At 43.3% G+C, this 25,989-nt stretch overlaps 1 pseudogene; it reads left to right on the top strand.

The window, feature by feature from the left end:
* The window catches only part of LOC146644451 (dynein axonemal heavy chain 6-like), an 85,595-nt pseudogene that overhangs the window by 32,864 nt on the left and 26,742 nt on the right, over nt 1-25,989 (top strand).

Raw genomic sequence — 25,989 nt, forward strand, 5'->3', positions numbered from 1 at the left:
TCTGAGGATTCTCAGAAAGTGGAGACGCTGTTGGGCCTGGGGAAACAGGACAAGTAGAGCACAAAAGAACAACCTACTTCAGATATAGTATCTAAATGTCCCTAAGAAATAGAAAAAATATGCAGGAAAGTCCCGACACAGGACCTGAGAGATGCATTTCAGTTTTTATCAGAAGTGGTCTCGTTGGAAGGGTGGGTCTCAAAAAGAATCCCGTTTTAAGAGAGGGAGAAATGGTTAAGGTTTGCTAAATTACACAAGAACTGGATTCCTCAGAGTTTGTACCTTGACATTATTGAAGTAGTGTGGGATCATCTATACAGGGAATGGAACAAGAGGAAGTCAAGCTATAAATAAGAGCTTTGAATACAAACCTGAAGAACTAATCCTGAAGACTACTTTCAAAAACTGCAAGAAGCTTACCTAAATGTTCAGACTGTGTTGAAGAATAAAGATAGTCTTACCAAATGTTGATTTTCAAGCTTGTTGTGAGTATATAGATTCTCTCTGTTGCTTACCAGGCATACTGCAGTGTGAGCCAAGTCAAGTAAGAGACAAGACCCAGATCTTCCGCCTTTTCTGCCATGAATGCCAGCGCGTATTTCATGACCGACTCATCAACACCCAAGATAAGACCTACTTCAACACCATCATCTGTGAGATGGCCAGTAAGAACTCTCACAGTCCAGCCTCAGACTTTATTTTCTGAATGCTCAGTTAATTGTTATCAGCTCAAAATCTATATTTTGGCTTTATGGGTTTAAGATAGACCTCTCTTTTTTGCCAGGGCGATATTTTGACATCCACTTAGTCTTCACATTTTGTGTCTCATCCCATAATATTTGGGGACTTCATCAAGGTCAGGTTTTCCTCCAAGCAACTTATTTACAGGTCGACACAAAAATACTGCACATTATTTACTGATTTGCAGTTTTGTTCTGTGTCCACCATCATCCACATAGATGCATGCAGAAAAAGATCGCCTGTATGAAGACCTGACAGACATGAATAAGATCCAGACTGTACTTCAGGACTATCTTGATGATTACAACATGACCTTCTCCAAGGAGATCAAGCTGGTTTTCTTCCAGGATGCCATTGAACATGTCTCCAGGTGAGTGAATTTAACTTGTTTTTGTGTAGTTTCTTAACAGGTAGTTGATTTATTTTAGCTGTAGTTGGGACAAACTGAGTCACCCAAAGGGCAGTAGCAATACGAGTGATTGTGTTTTATTGGTTTTAAAATAGAACATGCAATGCCTGTGATATGGACTGTAAGGATCATTTATCCATAATAATAATTACTTGCATGTCTAATTAGCAGACATACCTTCCACATAAGTAAAATGCAGGCACTCTTTCTTATTTTAACGTCAGTAATAAAATTTAACTGCACATCTTCCGATTTTTTTTTTTTTAAAGGTAGTGTCATATCAAGTGATTTGATCTGATTATAGCTAGCAGTACATTTTCTAAATGACACGATGCATGTGCCATATGGAACGAAATAATCTTATTATGTTTTTTAGGATTGCTCGTATAATTCGCCAGGAGCGAGGCAATGCCTTGTTAGTCGGGGTGGGAGGTACAGGCAAGCAGTCACTCACTCGCTTGGCAGCCCACATGTGTGGGTGCCGCTGCTTTGAGATTGAGTTGAGCGGAGGGTATAACTATGACAGCTTCCATGAAGACTTGAGGAGGCTCTACAAGATGGCTGGTGTGGAGGGCAAAGATATGGTGCTCCTCTTTACAGATACTCAGGTATTGCAAAAAGATTGAGCCACAAAAATACTTACAGTATTTAAGTTTCTGTGTACTTACTGTGTTTAACTATTAAATCTGTTGTAGATTGTAGTAGAAGATTTTTTGGAGGATTTAAACAACATGCTTAAACTCTGGTGAGGTGCCTAACCTCTTTGAAAAAGACGAGCTAGAACAAGTGCTTGCTGCTACCCGCCCTAAAGCCAGAGAGGCTGGAATCAGTGAAGAGAGCAGGGATGAGGTATGTACGGTACTTATGTAAATACATAAGGTTTATAAAACATGTGTAATTTAAGCAGTAACTTTTAAATACAGCATATCTGCATTATTTGTCAGAAAATAAATGAATTAAAATTTTCTGTGAAAGTTAGGATAAAGTTACAGTTAGCAAAAATGAAAAATACAATCTCGACACAGAACTTTGTTTTGGATACGACCCAAAGTGTTTAACAAATTAGAATGTGGGACGAACGTGGAGTCACGAATGTTCATATCCTGAAAAGTGTTGTGGCTTTTCTTAAATGTAGGAAATCATTCTTTAACTACCAGATATAATCACTTAGTGTTTTCAGCGACAGTACATAGATCTTCAACAAGATAAAAAAAAATGAAATTAAACATTAATTTCTAATATGAGAGAAGGATGATGAAGCCTGACCTTTGAGTTGTTTAAAGAAGATAATAAACACCTAGCAAAGCATCTGAGATTCCCACTATGGGCTAAAATTTCCACAGACTGTATGAAAGCAGACAGTTAAAATCAGTGTCCCAGGCAAAAGGAAAGAACACATGAGAGCTGATGCTGTTTGCCTGTTGTGATCTTCTATGTGTGTGTGTCTTTTTTACATGTCTGTCATGGTGCGTTCAGGTGTTCCAGTTTTTCATCTCCCGTGTTCAAGAAAAACGACACATTGTGCTGTGTATGAGCCCTGTGGGCGATGCTTTCAGGTCCCGATGTCGCATGTTTCCTTCACTGGTTCACTGCTGCACTATTGACTGGTTTATGCAGGTATACTGATATATATGAATCACTCAGTATATACGTCACTACCCTTGTCGATGGAATCACTCTTGTTCATGTAAAATATTTCTAAAATAACCCTTTTTTTTAATTTACACCACCGTCCCTTTAGATTGAATTCTTTTTCATAATCTATAGCTTTAAGGTAATCCTATTCATGTCCCTTTTTATAGAAAAAAAATAGTTTCATCATCGTCATTAGGGCTGGGTATCGTCACTGATTTCTAGAATCGATTCAATTCCGATTCACAAGGTCCCAAATCGATTCGATCCACGATTCGATTTAATTCGATTCGATTCGATTTAAATCTGGGAAATTTTGACAGTCAGAAGTATAATTCAGATCAGAACATTTACATATTTTTGTATCTATAAAAAGGAAGCTGACACTCGCAAGACTTTATCCAAGGTGTGAGCATCACAGCAGATGCTTTTGTGTCAAAGTAGCTGAAGATAAAACACAGAAAAACATGAAGGTGATTTTCCTGGCCTGGGATTTTATAAAAATATTCTGCAGTACATCAAAAACGAAAGAAAACCATTAATTAATGAACATTGCCTCTGACGTTACAGCGGTTTTATTAGACACACGGCTAAGCATTTTGCATTTTGAATAATATTAAAAAGTTTAAATTTGTTCAGTATTGAACAGCAGAAATGAGGTTTTCTTTTCGGAAGAATGTAAAAGGGAAAAAAACAGCGGCCGACAGCCTGTAAACAACAGTAGACTTGTGCGTAACAAGCAAGCGAATAATGAAGAAAGCGAAACTGTTCGAGAGAGAGGGGGGGGGGGGGGAGGGAGGGAGAGAGGGAGAGAGAGAGAGCTGCGCATCGCAATGGAAGCAAAACAGTAAAAGAGTGAATTCATGACGATGTTTATGTGAAGCGTTTGGATCTTCTTTAGCTGCTGGTTCGGTCAATATTGTTTGGAGAGAGATCAAACTAACAGCTTTAGAATCAGCGCATAAAGGGCGTGAACACAAAGCGCGGACCCGGATCAGCGAGCTGTCGGCTTTCAGCCCCGACTGTGAGAAAGGCGACATCTAACTGATTCTGATCCGCGGGTTGCGCTGTGTGTTTAAGTCTATGTGCAGAATCCCTGTACCTGCTCTCATTTACTGTTTGGTGGTTCTTGAAATTTTGTGAGATGTCACCAGAGATTCTGGCATTTCGGACAAAATAAATTTATATTAAAAAATCGATTCAGGATTTTAATGAATCGATTTTACGTTATCCAAGCCAGAATCGATTTTAATCGATGAATCGATTATAAAAACCCACCCCTAATCGTCATGGAAGTTGTAGTTTATATTTTTTAAGCTTCTTTTGAACTTATTACTTTAAAAAAATCTTTTTACAATTTCTATTTTTAAATAAATGTTTTATGTCCATCTGCTGAATAACTGTTCAGTTGACAGGAGCTAAAGGTCAAAGCTACAAATCGTTGTCCTCGCTGCTAACTTTATGTCACTTTCCTCTCTTTCGCTGTACGTTCTGGTGCTCAGTGGCCCCGGGAGGCGCTGCGCTCTGTCTCTGAGGCCTTTTTCCAGAATGTGGACTTTGGCAATGAGAAGCTGAAGCAGAACATCTCTGCGATGTGTGTCGAGATACACGTTAGTGTCACTGAAATGGCTGAGCGCTTCTACTTAGAGCTGAGACGCCGGTACTACACCACACCTACCTCCTATCTAGAGCTTATCAACCTCTACCTCAGCATGCTTGGCAACAAGAGACAGCAGTTAGTTCTGGTATGTCAACACAATTATGGGCGATTTTTCACATATGTTGTTGATGATGAATCGTTACCTGATATTGTGTAGGAAAAATAGCAGCTAGAGACATTAGCTGGTGGTGAGTACTCATAGTCAGTTTTATTTTTACTGTGACTGTAATGCATCATGAGTTATGTCAATAATATCAAACATGATAATTATGTATGCGTGTGTTACTGTATAGGCCAGGGATCGTGTAAAGAATGGTGTCACTAAGCTGCTGGAGACCAATGAGCTTGTAGACAAAATGAAGGTGGACCTTTCTGCTCTGGAGCCAGTCCTCAAACAAAAATCTACTGATGTCGATGCCCTCATGGAGAAATTGGCTGTAGGTCAAGACAAGGCTGATGAGGTCTGTCTGTGTTTTATCACAAAACTTTCAAAAACGTGTCTGATGTTGCCTATATTTCAATTATAAATCATGGTAACTCTTTGTCATTACTTCATGAGCATAACTAAAATAATTCTCCTTGTCACAGGTACATAAAGTAGTAGAAGAAGATGAGGCACTGGCCCGAGTTAAGGCTGAAGAAACCCAGGCCATTGCAGATGATGCACAGAGGGACTTAGATCAGGCTCTGCCAGCTTTAGAGAGTGCCAACCAGGCCCTCAGATCTCTTAACAGGGCTGACATCTCTGAGATCAAGATGTTCACTAAACCCCCAGCCCTGTGATGACTGTCATGGAGTCTGTCTGCATCTTGCTTGATTGCAAGTGAGTGTGCACTATTTTCTTAAAAAAATAATAGATAAATAAATAGCTTCTTAACATGTTACACTTTTATTAGGTATCCACCCTGCACTGGTGATGGTTTCTAAAAGTGCAACTCTTTATAATCACAATAATGTAATAACTTTATCACTCCTTCACTTCAACGGGACTATTTTTTCAATCTTATGTATTTTGCGTTTAACATTAAACAGAGATGACTTGCAGATTTCACCATTCACTAATCTACTGCATTGTTGATCTGAATTAAATCTTCACAATATCCTCTTTGGGATTTTGAAACTTGCTGTTCTGCCCAAAGAATTTTCATTACTTTGAAAAGCTCAACTAATGTCACGGTCTAATGTATCGAGCAACCGTGACATTTCTTTAGTCCTTATTTGTTAACAGTGTCTCACTAACTTTCTTCTCTCCTAACAGACCAGACTGGCTAAGTGCCAAGCAATTACTGGGCGATCCCAACTTTCTCAGGCGTCTGACAGAATATGACAAGGACAATATCAAACCTAGGATCCTGCTGAAACTACAAAAATACATCAATGACCCTAATTTCATGCCTGAAAAGGTCAGTTTGGATATTTTGGCAGATTAAAAAAAATGTCAAAGTACAAACAGAGCCAGTGAAAATAACATCTTCTTACTGTATCATTATGACTAAACGTGGTTTTTCAGATAGTATAACCTATCAGAAATTCTGAAATGTTTCAGTATGTTTTTGCTTGGCCTAGTTTCTTATTGTGTCGCTCTTATTAGGTGGAAAAGGCATCAAGGGCGTGCAAGTCCATGTGCATGTGGGTCAGAGCTAGGGATGGGTACCGGTGTCCGGTGCCATCATGGCACCGGTTCTGACATAAACGGTAGTAACCAGACCGAAAAGCAGCGCACATTTCGGTGCTTTTTTTTTCCTGAGACGTCACACACTTTGGATTCTAGCCAGTCATTTTAAGTTTCCGAGGATAGTAGGCGGGCCCAGGTACGTACGTTCTTTTAGAGCAGAGCTACAGATTAAAAATGCCCAAGGTGAAGCGGTCAAAAGTCTGGCTGTACTTCACAGCAAAATATGCAAACTCAGCAGCAACAAGTGCTTTAAGCTGATACTGTGATACTGTCAAAGGAGGTAACACCAAGAATCCGATGAAACACCTGGCGACGCATAGTGTTTTTTTTTTTAAATGCGCCGTATTTGATAGCTTGCTGCGAGACCTCACACCGAGCACATCTACTGCGGGTGTGGTGCCTGTTATCGAGTTAGCAACATCCCCCAAAAACACGAAGAGGAGAGTCCTGGCCCCTAGCCCTGCCAGTGTAGCAGAAATGATGAGGATGATGATGCAGCAGCAGCCGTTCTTCTCTGCGTGAGTAGCTTCATGTTGTTCGTGTGTAATTTACGTTGAGTAGGCTAACCACGTTATTACATTAATGCATGTAAGGTGAACTAGCAAACATCATCATAGCTACATGCGGCTGTCTTCTTGTTTGATGGCAGATGCTCCCTTCACCCTGGCCAAAAAGGCTAAAATGACCAAAGAAAAAGTGGAAAACAGTTAAACATGAGAGGTTTTTGGACAAAGTTGGTGTTTTTTCCATTGTTTAAGCACTGCTTCCAGCCAACAGTGATACCATATATGCCCCATAGCTGCAGAAAAGGCTAACATTGTTATATTTTTACAAAAAAACAGCTGAACATGAGAAGTTTTTGGACCAATTTTGTGTTCTCCATTCTTTAAGCACCGGTTTGAGCACCGGCACAGTTTCAAAAGTACCGATTTGGCACCGGTATCGGATAAAACCTAAACGATACCCATCCCTAGTCAGAGCTATGGATCTTTACTCGAGTCTTCAAAGAGGTTGGCCCAAGAGAGAAAAACTGGCCAAGGCACAGGTCAGTTACAGAGTGCATTGTTGATGTGCCGTCATTGTTAGCTGAAGCTGAAATAAATTAACGTTCTAGGTTTACCTCACTAAGGAAAAATATGTTCTTACAGGCTTATTCAAATGTAAGTTATTAAGTGTTTCAAAGTAATTATAAGGATTCAACCTGTAAAAAAAAAAAAACAGTCCTGTGGGAGCCCTGATTTAGGGTTTTAACATTATCTATCATTCAGAGTTGTGTTAATTTTAGCCACATCATACAGGTTAAGGGGGAAATTATAATGTAGATATGAAATAGTTTGTAATATTTTTGGTTTTTTTTGGTTTGTTAATAGCGCAGCTTAGGCTGCTGCCCCCGCGACCCGGCCCCGGACAAAGCGGATGAAAATGGATGGATGGATGGATAATAGTGTTACACTAAACCAGGACAAAAATATCTGCATTTGTGGGACTACGACTGCTGACATTTAAGTAAAATGTTGATCTAAACATTATTTCTTCTTCATAAACATAAGAAAGAGTTAGTGTCGTCTGTGTTACCTGCTATATATAAACACAAAGCAGCTTAATGTCTTTAGCAGACATATTACCAATGCACTCTGGTGCATTGGTAATATGTCTGCTAAAGACATGGTGAGGTCTAAAGAAGGAGATGATCAGTTTGACGCTGTTCACTAGTGGATCATGAATCACAGTTTATATAATGGAAGTTTGTAAGCTACCCAGTCTAAGATGGGTCACTGCAAAGCCAAGTGTTGGTGGTGGTCTTCAGCTCTCTCATTAGTGTTTTATTCCACTCGCTGTTTCAGATTATTGGGGAATTTTAGAAAATTTAAGGCAGGAGACTATTTTCAAGACAAACGCATCGCTGGATTTCTATGGGCTTTGCCAATGTTGTAGTACTGTAGCTAGAGCTATGCAGCTTATTGCTTTAAGGAGCAGTCAAGATTTTGGCCAGAGTACGTTACAGCACTAAGTCTGATGTAGGTTTGGCATATGTGCACTAAACTTAATGATGAGAAATAAAAACCAGACCAACACATCAATCAATCAATCTTTATTTATAAAGCACTTTTCATACAAAAAAAATGTAGCACAAAGTGCTTTACATGGTTAAAAGCAGCCCACCCCACCCTCCAACTCACTCCCCACACTCACACACACACACACACACACACGCACACTTAAAGAGTAAAAATTGGGCTGGGTTCACATGAGCCAAGTGAGGAAACACTATAACAGGGAGCCGTCTGCACCGGGAGCCGGTCACAGACCGCAGCCTCCAGGCTGGGCACACAGCAGGAGGGAGGCAAAGAAGCCCCCCAGCCAGGCTGAGAGGACCCCCAGAGACCCAGCAGCCACGGTCGATCACAGCCCCGGTGCAGAGAGCGCCCTCCGAGGAAACACTGGAGATATGACACAATAGGATATATACAGGGTAAAATGATAAAATAAATAAGAACAGGATACAATATAAATATAAATATAAATAGAGTAAGAAGATTAAAAAATGAATAAGAATAAAATCAATAAATTTTAGGTAAATCCTAAATTAATAATAGAATAACAGGATAGAATAAATAAGCATAAAATAAATAAACGTTAAGTAAAAGCTAAATTAAAAAGGTGGGTCTTGAGCCTGTTCTTAAAAACATGTACGTTCTCTGCGGCCCTGAGCTCCTCCGGCAGGCTGTTCCACAGACGAGGACCATACCACTGAAAAGCTGCCTCTCCGTGAGTATGTGTCCTGACTTTAGGGACAATCAAAAGGCCAGTACCAGAGGACCTCAGGGTCCGCGAGGGTTCGTATGGTAAAAGCAGATCTGAGAGATAAGAAGGCCCAAGACCATTAAGACATTTAAAAACCAGTAAAAGAACTTTAAAATCGATCCTGAAACACACGGGGAGCCAGTGCAGCGATTCTAAAACCGGTGTAATGTGGGCCCGCCCTCTGGTCTCCGTCAGCACACGAGCTGCCGAGTTTTGCAAGAGTTGTAAAGTTGAAATATTCTTCTTAGGAAGACCAGAGAGCAGGGCAGTAATCAATGCGACTGGTAATAAAAGCATGCATCAGCATCTCCGTGTTGGCCCGAGAGAGAATAGGGCGACTCTGGCTATATTTTTTAGATGATAAAATCCAATTTTGGTCACATGTTTAATATGTGGGATAAAACCAAGCTCAGAGTCAAAAATAACACCCAGGTTTTTCACTTGTAGCGAAGGACATAGTGAAAATGCCTCTAATTTAGACAAGAGTTTCTCTCTCTGAGCCTCAGGACCGACGATTAAAACTTCAGTCTTGTCCTGGTTAAGCTGTAAAAAGTTTTCTGCCATCCAAGATCTTATATCTAAAATACAGTTAAAAAGGGCATCCATTGGTCTGGTGTCATCAGGAGACACGGAGATGTACAGCTGCGTGTCATCAGCGTAACTGTGGAAGTTCACTCCATGCCTCCTGATGACACCGCCGAGAGGGAGCATATACAAATTAAAAAGTACAGGGCCTAGAACCGACCCTTGAGGCACACCACATGTCATTTCATGGATCTTAGAGGAGCATGTATCCATACTCACCATAAAAGTTCTGTCTGAGAGACAGGAAGTGAACCAGTTGTGTACAGCACCAGAGAGGCCCACCATGTGTTTTAGTCTGTTTAAAAGAATAGCGTGGTCTACTGTATCAAAGGCTGCGCTTAGATCCAGCAGCACCAGCACTGAGAGCTTTTGGGCGTCCCAGTTACATCTAAGATCATTTAAAACCTTTAGGAGAGCCGTCTCTGTGCTGTGGTTCACCCTAAATCCAGACTGGAATATCTCCAGGATCTGTCTATAATTTAGAAAATCATTAATCTGAGTAAAAACAAGTTTTTCTAAGATTTTACTTAAAAATGGTGAGTTGGATACAGGTCTGTAGTTATTAAAATCATTACAATCCAAATTGCTCTTCTTCAGAAGGGGTCTCACCACCGCCGTTTTAAAGGCAGCAGGGAAGACACCCAACTGAAGAGAGCAATTCATCATGTATAAAAGCTCAGCCTCAAAAAATCCATAAAGTGTTTTAAAGAGTGAAGAAGGGATTGGATCTAAAAGACATGTGGTGGGTCTCACTGTGGAGAAAACCTTCTGAAGGTTCTCAGCATTAACCAGGACAAAGCTGTCCAGTGTCTCCTCAGGTACAATCGAGCCCTCAGATGTGTTTACAATCATATCGCGATTAGATAAAATATCAGATCTGATGGCGCTGACGTTTCCCCTGAAGTGGTCTGCAAACTGCCCACAGAGCGAGTCTGTGGGGGTTCTTTGGGAGCTGTTAAAATCAGGGTTAAATAAATGATCTATGGTGGAAAAGAGGACCTTGGGATTATTTTCGTTAATACTGATTATTTTGGCGAAGTATGAATTTCTTGACTTCCTTAATGTATTATTGTACATTTTAAGTTGCTCGCAAAATATTTGATGGTTGATATTATTTTTATTTTTCCTCCATCTCCTTTCTGCTGCCCTGCAATTTCTTTTGAGTTTTTTGACTTCTTCGTTTCTCCAGGGTGATGCATGTTTTACGTTAATCTTTTTGGTGGTGAGTGGAGCAACGGAGTCAAGGCTTTTCTTCAGTTTGCTGTTGAAATAACTAAAAATCAAATCGCAGGGTGCAGGTAGAATCACAGGGGGGCATTCGTCTAAAACCCTGGTAAAATTTGCAGCCACTTCAGAGGTTAGATAGCGCCTCCTCACAGTTCGCACCGAGGTCTTCCGCTGAATAAAACCGGTGATGTTAAAAAACACACAGTAGTGGTCAGAGACAGCCAAGTCAACAACAGAGGACACGCTGGTGGACAGCCCATGGGTGATGACCAGGTCCAGAGTGTGTCCTCTGTTGTGAGTCGGCTGTGTGACGTGCTGGGTAAAATCCAAACAGTGAAGAATGTTTAAGAATTCTTTTGCTGCAGGGTCAGAAGGATTATCTATGTGCAGGTTAAAATCACCGGTTAAAATGATCATGTTATATTTTGAATGTATGTTTGTTAAAAATTCTGAGAATTCCTTGATAAAAGCAGCGCTGTCTTTAGGTGGTCTGTAAACTGTGACAGATAAAACTGGAGGGCTGCTGAAAACAATAGCATGGAATTCAAAAGTGGTAAAATGATTAAATAAAATGTGTTTGGTGGTGACTGTGTTGTTGGTTAAAGATGCAGTCCCACCACCTCTCTTACCACTTCTAATAGAAAAAGAGAAATTAAAATTTGGTGGGGAGGCCTCAGTGAGAACAACTGGTGCATCCGAACCCAGCCATGTTTCAGTTAAAAATAAACAGTCAAGTTTATTATCTAAGATTAAATCATTAATAATAAAAGACTTGTTCAACAGAGAGCAGACATTTAAAAGTGCCATAGTGATTGAGACTGGTGGATTATTGACAATAGAGTTGAATGGATGTTGATATTTAGGTTATTAATGTTTTTGGAGTTACTGGATTTATGATAATTCTGTTGCTCTGTTTGTGATTATGACGGGTATTGTGTTGACTGTGGGAGAGAGAGGTCCTAGTCCAGAGTTTTGTGTATTACTGTTAAAAGTGGAACAAATATAGGAGCTGGGACCAGGGGAACATCAGTCAGTGGCAGACAGATCTGCAGGTAATGTCAGTTTGGGGTAGTGACAGGGCGGTGTGCGGGAGTGCTGTACGCCAAATGCCAAATTGGCGGACAGCAAACGGCGTCCCCAGGCGTTGAAGTGGAGCCCGTCTGCCCCAAAAAGATGCCTCCTCTCCCAGAAGGCATCAAAATTGTTAATAAAACCCACGCCGTGGGAGACACAGGCGGAGGAAAGCCAGGTGTTAAGGCTGAGCAGCCGGCTGAAACGGCCTATCCCTCTGCCACAGGTGGGGGTGGGCCCAGAGATAAAAGCACTCACCTGCAACTGACCAAGAAGGCTGAAGAGTTGGAGGAAGTCCAACTTCAGCAGCTCAGATTGCTGTTTGGGGATGTCATTGGTGCCGATGTGGATGATGAGCCGGTTAACCTGTGGGTGGGATGCCAGAATGTTGGGAATTCTGTCCACTATGTCAACAACGGTGGCTCCCGGGAACGACAGCGTGAGCGCCCCCCTCATCCGCACGTTCCTGACGATGGAATCCCCGAGGACCAGCGTGAAGAGAGGAGGTGCCACCGGGGGCTGCTGGTCATCTGAGACGCCCGCGCCGCGGCACCGGGGGTGTTCAGATGGAGATGCGCCAGCCGGACTGCGTGAGTGACTCCCAGGTAGCCACGCCATGGGTCCTCTTCTCCGAGGAGCCGGGGTAAAGCACAGCTCTCCGCGGTGAGTTTGCACCACAGCGTCGGGTTGCCCGCCGCGGCTCCGGGGGCGTAGTGGTGGAGATGGCGCAGACCACAGCGGGATGGCGAGGGCTAGCGGCCAGAGGAGGAAAGTCCACAGGATCCAGGACATTGAATTTATTCTCCAGTACTACCGCGCCGGAGGGGTGAGGTATTGCTTTAATGATTCCTGTATGATATTACCCTACCATTTCCCTCTTCATCTGTGCTTACTCATTTGTGCAGGAAGAGCTGGATGTGACCATGGCAACCCTAAAAGAGAAGCAGAAGAAGCTTCAGGAGGTGGAGAACCAGATCAAGGTCCTGCAGGAGCAGTTTGAGTTGTGCCAAAAAGTGCAACATAAAATATACTCTGTGAAATAAGTTCTACCATCTGTCTTTTATTAAATGTTTGATGTACCTTGCTGTCTTTGGCTTGCTAAAATTCTTTCTCTTTCTTTTTCATCAAAGTTAATACGATGGCTCTGACACAGGCCCGTCTGATCAGGGCAGGGAAGCTAGCGTCCGCTCTTGGTGACGAACAAGTATGCTGGGAAGAAAGTGTAGCCCTGTTTGAGCAAGAGATCATCAATGTTGTGGGAAATATCTTCATTGCAGCTGCTTGTGTGGCATATTATGGCGCATTTACTTCCCACTATAGACAGCTGGTAGGTACAGGTTTATTCTGTGCTTTTTAAGGTTTTACAGGCTGCTCTAACAAAGAATTAGCAGCTTGTGCCTTTAGTATGAGTTTAGTCTAATTTTTGAAAATCAGTAGAAAATAGGACAAACAAACAAAAGCTGAGCCCAGTTTTCTTATTACTGCTATTGTGCTCAGTCACACGCAATCCCCACTATCGTAATGGCCTTACACCTTGTTTGTTTTTATTATAAGACAGGAAATAACATGTAATAATAAGGGATGAAATCAAATACAACCTGAGTTGTTGTGCTTGTGTGCGCTCTGTTTCCCTCTCACCAGCTAATTGACCAGTGGATAACGCAGTGCCAGAACCTGAACATCCCAATCAGTTCCACTTTTAGCCTGATTAACATTCTTGGTGATCAATATGTCATCCGCCAGTGGAAGGCAGAAGGTTTGCCTCGTGACACTGTTTCTACAGAGAATGGCATCCTGGTGACTGAGGGCCACCGGTGGCCTCTTATGATCGACCCACAGGATCAGGTGAACTAGAAACAAGTTTCCAGCAGCATCCATGTAGTGCCGATAATTCCAGCACTGATTACTTTATGAATGAAATGGGTTATTTTTTTAACACTTTAACTTCTCAATTATCTGTATAATCCCAAGTGATTAATATTCATTTAAGATAAGATAAGATAGAACTTTATTAATCCCTCGGGTGGGTTCCTCTGGGAAATTCGACTTCCAAAAAAAGCACAGCAACGACCAGAGTTACAGTTACAGAACTGTTATATATATACACACACACACACACACACACACACACACACACACACACACACACACACACATATAAATACAGAGACAAATATAAATAAAATATACAAAGGGGATAAATAGAATAAATAGGAATAAAAAAATAAAAATACAAGTGAATTGCACATTTCAAGTATTGAGTCTATTGCACTGTTGACTATTTACAAAAAGTATTGCACAAGGTATTGTACAGTGAGGTGCAGAGGCACTACAGCTTAGTTGTTCCCCCCTCCTTTGTCCTCCTGTTTCCCCTCCCTCTCCCCTCCAGAGAGGAGTTAAACAGTTTGATGGCGTGTGGGACAAAGGAGTTTTTAAGTCTGTTAGTTCTTGTCTTGGGGAGAAGCAACCTGTCACTGAACAGACTCTTCTGGTTGTTTATGGCCGTGTGCAGAGGATGCCCAGCATTGTCCATAATGTCCATCAGTTTCTTTAATGTCCTTTTCTCTGCCACTGTCACCAGAGTGTCCAGCTTCATGCCGACCACAGAGCTAGCCCTCCTGATCAGTTTCTCCAGCCTGGATGAGTCCCTCTTTGCTGTGCTGCTCCCCCAGCACACCACAGCATAGAAAAGTACTCCAGCAACCACTGACTGGTAAAACATCCTCAGGAGCTTCCTGCAGATGTTAAAAGACCTCAGCCTCCTGAGGAAGTACAGTCGGCTTTGGGCTTTTTTATACAGGTGCTCTGTGTTGCATGACCAGTCCAGTTTATTGTCCACCCACAGCCCGAGGTACTTGTACTTGTTGACCACCTCCACCTCCTCCCCCTCTATCTGAACCGGCAGTGGACCTTCTCTGGACCTCCCGAAGTCCACAACCAGTTCCTTAGTCTTTGAGGTGTTGAGTTGCAGGTGGTTTGTGTGACTCCATGCGACAAAGTTCCTCACCAGACTTCTGTACTCCTCTTCTTGATCATCCCAGATACACCCCATGATGGCCGTGTCATCTGCAAACTTCTGAATATGGCATAATTCAGAGTTGTAGCAGAAGTCAGAGGTGTACAGGGTGAAGAGAAGAGGGGACAGCACAGTTCCCTGTGGTGCTCCTGTGCTGCTGACCACAGTGTCAGACGTGATGTCCTTCAGCCTGACATACTGTGGTCTGTCGGTGAGGTAGTCGGAGATCCAAGCCACCAGGCAGGGGTCCACCTCCATCCTGTTCAGTTTTTCTTGAAGCATACAGGGCCGGATGGTATTAAAGGCACTGGAAAAGTCAAGAAACAGGATCCTGACCGTGCCTTTTCCCCCATCCAGGTGTGAGTGGGCTCTGTGTAGGAGGTACAGGATGGCATCCTCCACTCCGACACCCACCTTGTATGCAAACTGTAGTGGGTCCTGGGCATGTTGTACCTGTGGTCGGAGGAGGTTGAGGAAGAGCCGCTCTAGAGTCTTCATAAGATGTGACGTCAGTGCCACCGGTCGGAAGTCATTCAGCTCATTGGGCCGGTTCTTTTTGGGGACCGGGACGATGCAGGATGTCTTCCATAGGGCGGGCACTCTCCCCAGTCGCAGACTGAGGTTGAAGACTCGTTGTAGCGGCTCCCCAAGTTCAGCAGCACACGCCTTAAGCATCCTAGGACACACCTTGTCTGGGCCTGCTGCCTTTCTGGGGCGAAGCTTCCTCAGTTGCCTCCTGACCTGATCCACTGTGACACTGGGAGATGTTTGGGAGGAGGGGAGGGGGGGAGATGTCTTGCTGCTGAGAGAGGGATTGGAGGAGGGGGGTGTCATGGTGTCAGGAAGGGGGGGAAGCGAGGGAGGCAGGAGAGTGGGGAGAGGACTCTGTAGTGAAGGTGAGGGTGAGGGTGGGGGGGTTGTGGGCTGGTCAAACCTGTTGAAGAAGTTGTTGAGTTCGTTTGTCTTCTCCACAGTCCCCCCCACTGTGCTTTTCTTGGTGTTGTGGCCTGTGATGGTTTTCACACCATTCCAGACCTCCCTCATATTGTTCCTCTCCAACTTCTGCTCCACCTTCCTCCTGTAGGTGTCCTTTGCTTCCCTCAGGCAGCGTTTCACCTCCCGCTGTGCTGCTTTCATCTCCTCCTTCACTTTGCTCCTGAAAGCCTTCTTCTTCATGTTGAGGACAGCTTTGACTTCCTGTGTTACCCACGGTTTGTTATTAGGATAACACCGTACCGTCTTAGCAGGGGCGACTGTGTCCACACAAAAGTTGAGGTAGTCTGTAAGACAGTGTGTCGCCCCCTCTATGTCCTCACCATGTGGGCTCAGGAGCACATCCCAGTCTGTGGTGTCATAGCAGTCTCTCAGAGCATCCTCCTTTTCTGGGGTCCATCTCCGGATGGAGCGCGTTGTGACAGGCTGCCTTTGGACGAGGGGTGTGTATTGTGGCTGTAGGTAAACCAGGTTGTGGTCTGACTTCCCTAGTGGGGGGAGGGGGGTGGCTCTGTATGCATCTCTCACATTAGCATACAGTAGGTCAATTGTCCTGTTGCTCCTTGTGGGACAATTCACAAACTGGTGAAAAGCAGCCAGAGTAGAGTCCAGTGTGGCATGGTTAAAGTCTCCAGATATAATAATGAAAGCCTCGGGGTTTTGTGTCTGAAGTCTTGCTGTGACTGTGTGTATTTTCTCACAGGCAGCTGTTGCGTCGGCCCTCGGAGGGATGTAAACACACACACAGATCACATGACTGAACTCCCGAGGTAGATAATATGGCCGCAAGCTAACAGCTAGCAGCTCCAGGTCCGGACGGCATACCGAAACTTTAACGGAGACGTGTCCAGGGTTACAGTATCTGTTGTTAACGTAGACAATGAGTCCCCCACCTCTGCTTTTTCCGCTGGCCTGCGTGTCCCTATCGGCTCTCACGGATGTGAAACCGCATAGGTCTACGTTAGCCTGCGGCGTTAGCTCGGTTAGCCACGTCTCCGTGAAGATAAACAAGCTGCACTCACGGTATAGTCTGTGGTTGTTCAGAGCGCACAGTTCGTCAATCTTATTCTGTAACGAGTTCACGTTGCCCATGATCACTGTCGGGATTGATGGTTTGAATCGCCTCCGGTGATCCGCTCTCCTCGCTCCAGCTTTGCAGCCTCTGTAGCTCCTCTTTAGCTCGGCCGGGATGTTGTGTCGCATGCCGGTCTGTCCCTTTGTTTTTAGTGCCAGCAGCTCCGCTCTCGAATAAATGAAGGAGCTGGTTCCAGAAGTTTTGAAAAGTGCATTATCCATCTTGTATCGCTATATCTAAGAGGTATAAGTAGAGGAAGGTGAAAAAAAACTTTGAAAAACCTAGTCTAAAAAAGTTAAAGTTAAGAAAAAAGGTGCGGTGTTGCAGAGCTACTTGGAAAGGCTGCCGTCACTCCAGCGCCATCTCGCCATCTTTCACACGTGTATTACACGAGAACCTTGTTTTTAAAACTAATTTTGATTTTGAAAATAGTGGTATACAGCTGCATAGCAAGGATAAATAAGTTTAAATTCGTTCTTACAAATTTTTTAAAGAAGTCATCTTCATCACATTAGGGATTAAGGATTATTTCTTTCATTCACAGGCTAACCAATGGATCCGCTCCAAGGAGGCTAAACATGGTCTAAAGGTGATCAAGCTAACGGACTCTGGCTTCCTTCGTACCCTGGAGAATGCCATAAGCATGGGTGTCCCTGTACTGCTAGAGGAGGTAGGATTGCACCACTCATGTGACAGTAAAACAGACTTGATCATAAAAAAAACAATTTGTGGTCAAATGTTGTATTGTAATTGTGTATTTTTTAAGGTGGGCTAACACTGGGCGACATTAAATAAGTTGAAGACCTTTATTGGACAGATTGTTATTAAATAGCGTTTTTAATTTTGCGTTGCCCCTGGACACGTTATAAAAGAGTTAATCCCCATCCTCAGCTGCCTCCCTCTTCCCGCTCCACCACACCCACCCACACACGCAGGGCTTGGGGTGCAGGTATGTCACCAGGGTGCAGGGGAGGCACGCCCCCTCTGTCCCCTTCTGGCCGCCTGTGCCTCAATTTTATTCTGCAACCTAGACATCCACATTACTCACACTCTCACATAACACAGACATATAGGGCCTTGGGGGTGGGCACGTTTTACAGCATCCAGAGGATGGTCGGTGTACTCCAACCCACCTCTGGCGCTGGTGCCCTACCCTCAATTTTAAATGCATTTAGACACTAAGGGTTTTCGGGAGGAGCCGTGCTGCTCTCTGAGAGGAAGCAGGAACCATGCTCTCCTGAGTTTTAAATGCACTTTAGAACAGCACACAGCAACACTACATATGACCGGGCGTAGGGAGGTTTGAGGTCTTCGCACACCCCGGTTCTGTTAGCCGTCAGGGCTGGGGGGCTGGGAGGAGGTGCTGGCCGTCAGACTGGGGTCTGGGATGCGGGGCCTCCCTGCTACTGCAGATAAGGAGGTGGTCCGCTTGCCTCCACCCCAGAGAGAAGGGTTACATCTCCTGGGTCTAGGTGCGGCTTGCCCCTCTGAGGGCGGGGGTACCTGGACCTGGGATATAGAGTATGTTTGGGGAGTGCGACTGTCTGTGCAGTGTCTATTTGTGTCTGTCTACACGTCGGGTGAGTGCCGAGTATTTGGTTGTGTATATGGGGGTGGGAATTAGAGCTGGGCGATATGGACCAAAATTCATATCTCGATATTTCTTTAATCCCATAAAGTAAGAACAAAAAGAGAGTTCTTGGTCAAAGGTACTTGTCCCAGATGTCACACATGTAACTTTTATTAAGATACAACTGTAGATGTACATGAAAAAATTGTCAAAAATAAATTGTCAGCATTTATTAAATAATAATGCTCCATTTTTTTTCTTTTCATACATAACAAAAAGCTAAAAATTGTAAACTAAATGTAAAATGTAAACTAAAAAGATGCAGATCTAAAATAACAAAGGCATCTTGCTCTTTAAAAAGTGCTTACACTGAATTAAAGTTTTCTAAAGTGCTTCTTTGTGTGTATTGCTGAACAATCATCTGGTACTTTGTGCAAAAAACTAAACATGTAAACAGGTTGAATGAAATGAACAAAATTACATTCTTTGCTCAGTGGGTCTTTGTGCAAATCTCCAATGACAATAACAATATAGAAAGAACACAAACAATTGGCAAGGCCAGCTACTGTACAGCTTCCAGATTTTGTGCCAGGAAAACTAATCTGTCAACAGTATCAGGCTTCAAGGATGCCCTGTGGCAGGTTACCATGTTTCCACTGCAACTAAAAGTCCTTTCAGAAGGGGAGCTGGTAGCTGGCACACAAAGGTATTTCTCGGCCAGGAGGCTCAGTGCTGGAAAGGCAACTTCATGTTCCTTCCACCATTTGAGAGGGTCAGCATCACTCTCTACACAAACTGACAACAGGTAGCTAGAAAATTCATTTTCGATTGCCTCCCTCCTTGTGAAACCAGTGTTGGTGGCTGTGCTGTGCTGGGAGAAGCTTGCCAGTGATCTCTTTTTAGCTGTGTCACCCACTGCTGCTTCTTCTTGGTCTGCAGACTCAGGCACGGCTGGATCAGGCAGCTCAGACAAACACGTGCCCTGATAGCTGAGCAGAGACTCTGCCTCCAAGACGAGTTTATGTTTTAGTGCATTAATTTTCTCACTAGGGATGTATTTCGCCCTGAACCGTGGATCCACAAAAGAAGCCATGTCCAACAGGTCACTGGTGGATGGATCTGCATATTTATTGTTGAGGTAATCCACAATGCGGGTCTTGATGGATTTACACAGCTCACTATCCTCCTCTCCAGGTGCCAGGAGACTAGTGTTAAACAGGTGTAGCACAGGACAGGGTCACATACTTCTCTCCTGAAAGTGCATCAGTGAAGTCCTGACAGGGTTTGAGAGCTTTCTGAACTGCCTCCAGGACCTCTATGTCCTGCCAAGTAGGGACTAGAGGTCTGGTTTTCATGTCGACAGAGAACTTTAGAAAGTGCTCTTTCCTGCTCCAGACCCCTCTCTATCACGAGAAGCCTTGATCCCCAGCGAGCTGTTGCCTCTGTGAGTAGCTGGTGACTTGGAAGACCCAGCTGTATTTGCACTTCAGCCAGCTCTCTTCTCTTCCTCCAGCTGTAGGAGAAGCTGCTGACGACTTTCTTACACAGAGAAATAACCGGGTAATGCGGGCATCATCCATAGCATGTCCTGTGACACACAAAATGCAAACTTTTAAAATCACTTTAATTGTTATGTTAAGAGGCAAATCGCTCAAAGGGAAACTAACATCCATCTCACTTATATAAGATGTGATGCATAAGACTCAACAATATTTGAAAAATGTGTCGTGTAATGTATAACCTAGAAATGGTTCTAGTTAGCATATCTTGGTAAAATCACCAGATCACCAAATGATTAGAACATGTTTTTTTGTTTGTTTTTTTTACACCTTTTAATCTCACTATGTATTTAAAAATGTATCCCTGTCTTGTCTCAGCTGTGGTCCTCATTTAGTGTCACAACTCAATCTAATACAAAGACAAATGCACCCCAATACGTTTATTGGATTTAATAGGGATAGTTTATTTATTTATTCAACTAACTTTCGATTTCTAAGTGATAGATGTATATGCTGGCTATGACTTATAAAAATATTTGTCTTGTGGTCCATAGGCATGTTTAGCTCTACAAGAGACTCTATACACTTTTCATTTATTAGCGGGTTTTTTTCCAAATCAAAAAATTCAGTATTGCACTCACCAATGGCCAGATGAAGCATGTGACCAAAACACTGGATCCTCGACCACTTGTTCAGTTGAACCGCCTTGACAATATTAGCCCCGTTGTCAGTTGTTATAGCAACCAGTCCCGTCGGGTTGAGCTTCCAGGTTTTGAGCACATCCTGCAGGGCTTCAGCTATATGCTCTCCGGTGTGGTCTTGAGGAAAGTAGCTGGTCTGGAGACAGGCAGTTTTCAGTTCCCAGTCTTCCATGAAATGTATAGTCACACTCATATATGGCTCGCACGTCCTGCTGGACCACATGTCGGTTGTCAGTGCGAAGTGAGACACTTTGGTGAGCTGGGCAGCGAGACTCTGTCTAACATCAGTATACATTTTTGGCAGTGCTTCTCTGGTGAAGTATTTCCGGCTAGGTAACTGGTATCTTTGGTCAAGAGTTTTTAGCAGCTGTATAAAGCCCTCTTGTTCCACAGTTGAGATGGGGACCATGTCTTTAGCAATATGATAGGCCACTGCTTTAGTAATTTCCCCCCACTTCTCACTTTTTGTATCATATGGCACAGCACGAGTATATGAGTGTTGTAAGGTGGTCTGTTTCACGGCAGGAACCTCGGAAGACTTTGCGGTCTGGGCTACAGCACGCAATTTCACACACTCTTCATACTGCACTTTATGGCGCAGTTGTAAATGGTGGTAAAGATTAGTGGTGCTCGAACCTTTCGTTGCGACGCTTTTTCGACATTCTCTACAGAATACATTATTCTGCTGCTCATCTGACACTTTGAACCCGAACCATCTCCAAATAATTGAGCCATTGGTTTTCTTTTTTCCGACGAGCTCCTCTTCGCTAGCTCCTGTGTCCATCTTGTTGCCAACTGGAGGTGTAGCGATGGGGGAGGGGGTTTGTGTTCAGTGAGGGTGAGAGGCGGGGCAAACAAACCCAGATGAGAGAGAGGCAAAATAGCGGCTCCACAAGTGTAATTATAACGCAACATAGACTATATCGATGTAAACGATATTGTCACAGCTTATGTCTTGTATAAAAATATAGCGATATTTTTTAAAAAAATCGATATATCGCCCAGCACTAGTGGGAATGCATGTTTGTGTCCGCGTGCGCCTGTTCGTCTGTGTCTATATGTCAGGTTGGGTCTTAGACTCTCTGGGTACATCTCAGGCCCTCTAAAGTACGGAGGCCTATCTCCCCTCACCACACTCCCTGCCGGTGGCTGATGCCCTCAGACGTTGGTGTGTTGGTGGTCCTTGTCATCTGGGGCTGGGCGCTCATGTATGTATTGGAATGCAAGCGTGCTGATCCACACAGGTATGCACACAGGTGTACACACGGGTGTTCACAGACGCGGACTACACCTTTCTTGGCTGCTGCCTCAAAGCACATTGTGCGCTGTCTATCTTGCGTGCTGCACAATATCGTTTAATATTTAGTATCTACTGTTATCTACTGCTAGCTAGTTTATTGTGATGGTGCTGTTTTTATTATGTTGCTCCTTTTTTGTTTACTTTCTCTTCTGTTTTGTTTTTTTTTTCCTCCATACAGGTGATCCAGGTGTTTTGTTTGTTTTTTTTCTTTCTTCCCCCCCTTCTCACCGTCTCTTCTCCCCTTTGGTTTTCTTTCTCTCCCTCTCTTTCTTTCATTCTCTCTCCCTGTCCTATCCCCAGTCATGTCTGTCCCGTCTTAAAAAACAAAAATAAAATAAATTCATAATTATAATAAAGGTCAATCAAATGGACCAATATGGCAAGGCCATGATGATCCACTTGGTAAAATAAATCCGCTTGGCATCTTTCTTGGCCTTAAGACAACAATTCTGATGCTAAAGATCCAAACGGGACACAAAAAAAAAGAAAAGAAAAGCATGTGTACTGTGAAGGGCTCTGTTTGGGTATTTTGTGGGTGTATAGTTAAAGGAGACCTTGAATCCAGCACTGGAGCCCGTCTTGTTGAAGCAGACGTTTGTGGCTGGCGGGCGAACAATGATCCGACTGGGAGACTCAGATATTGACTATGACAAAAATTTTAGGTTCTATATGACCACAAAGATGGCCAACCCACATTACCTGCCAGAGGTAAGGACAGCAGCACACCTACTCAAACCTACTTATACTGTATGTGTACAAAAGCAGATACTGTAAAGAGATGCAGTCATATGTCAACTAGCAAAACCCTATAACTGAACACCAGTCTAGCAGAATGGGCTCACACTAAATGCAGTCATGTACTCTCTCATTAGTTCAAGCCAACAGTGCATACATACATCACAGACATTATAAAAGAGAGACATGGCCTCCAAAGAATCCTGAATTAAAACCACAAAGACGATCTTTCAGACCAGCAAAGTAGTTCAATTCAATTTTATTTATATAGCGCCAAATCACAACTAAAGTCGCCTCAAGGCGCTTCATAGATACAGAGAAAAACCCAACAATCATATGACCCCCTATGAACAAGCACTTTGGCAACAGTGGGAAGGAAAAACTCCCTTTTAACAGGAAGAAACCTCCAGCAGAACCAGGCTCAGGGAGGGGCGGGGCCATCTGCTGTGATTGGTTGGGGTGAGAGAAGGAAGACAGGATAAAGACATGCTGTGGAAGAGAGACAGAGGTTAATAACAGATATGATTCAGTGCAGAGAGGTCTGTTAACACATAGTGAGTGAGAAAGGTGACTGGAAAGGAAAAACTCAATGCATCATGGGAATCCCCGGCAGCCTACGTCTATTGCAGCATAACTAAGGGAGGATTCAGGGTCACCTGGTCCAGCCCTAACTATATGCTTTAGCAAAAAGGAAAGTTTGAAGGCTAATCTTGAAAGTAGAGATAGTGTCTGTCTCCTGAATCCAAACTGGAAGCTGGTTCCACAGAAGAGGGGCCTGAAAACTGAAGGCTCTGCCTCCCATTCTACTTTTAAATACTCTAGGAACAACAAGTAGGCCTGCAGAGCGAGAGCGAAGTGCTCTAATAGGGTGATATGGTACTACAAGGTCATTAAGATAAGATGGGGCCTGATTATTTAAGACCTTGTATGTGAGGAGCAGGATTTTGAATTCTGGATTTAACAGGAAGCCAAAACAGGAGAAATATGCTCTCTCTTTCTAGTCCCTGTCAGGACTCTTGCTGCAGCATTTTGGATCAGCTGAAGGCTTTTCAGGGAGTTTTTAGGACTTCCTGATAATAATGAATTACAGTCGTCCAGCCTGGAAGTAATAAATGCATGAACTAGTTTTTCAGCGTCACTCTGAGACAGGATATTTCTAACTTTAGAGATGTTGCACAAATGGAAGAAAGCAGTCTTACATATTTGTTTAATATGTGCATTGAAGGACATGTCCTGGTCAAACATGACTCCAAGGTTCCTCACAGCGTTACTGGAGGCCAAGGTAATGCCATCCAGAGTAAGAATCTGCTTAGATACCATATTTCTAAGATTTTCAGGGCCGAGTACAATAACCTCAGTTTGATCTGAATTAAGAAGCAGAAAGTTAGCGGCCATCCAGGTCTTTATGTCTTTAAGACATTCCTGCAGTTTAACTCATTGGTGTGTGTTATCTGGCTTCATGGACAGATAGAGCTGGGTGTCATCTGCATAGCAGTAAAAATGTATGCTATGTCTTCTAATGATGCTGCCTAAGGGAAGCATGTATAATGTAAACAGAATTGGTCCTAGCACTGAACCCTGTGGAACTCCATAATTAACCTCAGTGTGTGAAGAGGACTCTCCATTTACATGCACAAACTGGAGTCTATTAGATAGATATGATACAAACCAGTGCAGTGCAGTACCTGTAATACCTACAGCATGTTCTAATCGCTCTAATAGGATATTATGGTCGACAGTATCGAGCGCTGCACTGAGGTCTAGCAGGACAAGCACAGAGATGAGTCCACTGTCAGAGGCCATAAGAAGATCATTTGTAACCTTCACTAAAGCTGTTTCTGTGCTGTGATGAGCTCTGAAACCTGACTGAAACTCTTCAAATAAACCATTCCTCTGCAGATGATCTGTTAGCTGTTTGACAACTACTCTTTCAAGGATGTTTGATATGAAAGGAAGGTTGGAGATTGGCCTATAATTAGCTAAGACTGCTGGGTCTAGAGATGCTTTTTGAGTAAAGGTTTAACTACAGCCAGCTTGAAGGCCTGTGGTACATAGCTGATTATTAGAGATAGGTTGATCATATTTAAGATCGAAGAATTAATTAATGGCAGGACTTCTTTGTCAAGGTTTCATTGTGATTTAATGAGTTTCTGTTTCCACCTTTTAAGGTTTGCATCAAAGTTACAATTATCAACTTCACTGTCACTAAATCTGGCTTAGAAGACCAACTTCTCAGGTAAATACATGCACACACATGAAAAAAGCTATTGCATTTCAACTATGTAACAAGTAGAGATGAACCTATTCGATATGATGTATCGGTATCGCTCCGATACTGACCTAAATTACTGGATCGGATATCGGAGAGAAATAAAAAATGGAATCCGATCCGAAGTATCACAAAATCACCTCACAAAACGCGCTACTTGGCGTAACCCAGCTCGGCGCATCGAAGTAGTATGTGTCACGTGACAGAGCGGCTGTTGTCTGCGAGACCTGTCAGCGGTCTGGTGGAGCATGTGGAGCCTCACTACATGCTTCCAAACCGCGGCATGTTATCTCGGCAAAAACTATCCCAGAGAAGTAAAGCAAGTGTGTAAGTTCATCCCTGAATGTTTGCATAGTATTTCCACGTTAAGCTTAACAACTGATACATGGAGCCACAGCTGGTCTGGCCATCGGAGTTACATACGGAGGTGAAAAGGAAGCGATTTGTCCTGTACTTAAGCTAGAATGGAAAAAAGACACAAAGCTGGAGTTATTCTGTCCTTGCTGCAAAGCTGATTCTTCTTCTCTCATTCCCTCTCCTGTTGCTACTTCAAACATGAAACTGATCAATGATCAGCTGGTCGGCTTTTCTGTCACAAATCCTGCCTTTCTTGTTTGTTTATCGCCCACTTTGCGCTAGAGAGAGGAGACCAGCGGATAAACAACAGCAGCACATTTAAGCTTAATTAGCTGTTGTTAGAATTTATTTAATATTACTTTCTAGTATCAGCTGATGTTTGCTGGAGCCACAGCTGTAAAGCTGCTGGTCATGATGTCGGTTTGGATATGTAGTGAGAGGGAAACTTGTAGATGAAACCAGGAGATGTCCTTACTGAATCATCAGAGCTGAACAGGTGATGGAGAAACAGGTTTACCTTTTAGGTGACATGAATGAGTTGAAGGGAAGTTATGAACTTATGCATTTGTTTTACAGGTGCATTAAATTAAAGTTGATTACGTCGATTAAGCATCGAGGGTGGGGGGTGGTTCTGGCAGATTTTTGTTAGGAGTTGGCAACCCTATTAGT

Source organism: Rhamphochromis longiceps, linkage group LG22 (genome assembly GCF_057381845.1).
Source record: "Rhamphochromis longiceps isolate RC_006_pf linkage group LG22, R_longiceps_female_GT1.1, whole genome shotgun sequence".
In the NCBI taxonomy this organism is placed as follows: Eukaryota; Metazoa; Chordata; class Actinopteri; order Cichliformes; family Cichlidae; genus Rhamphochromis; species Rhamphochromis longiceps.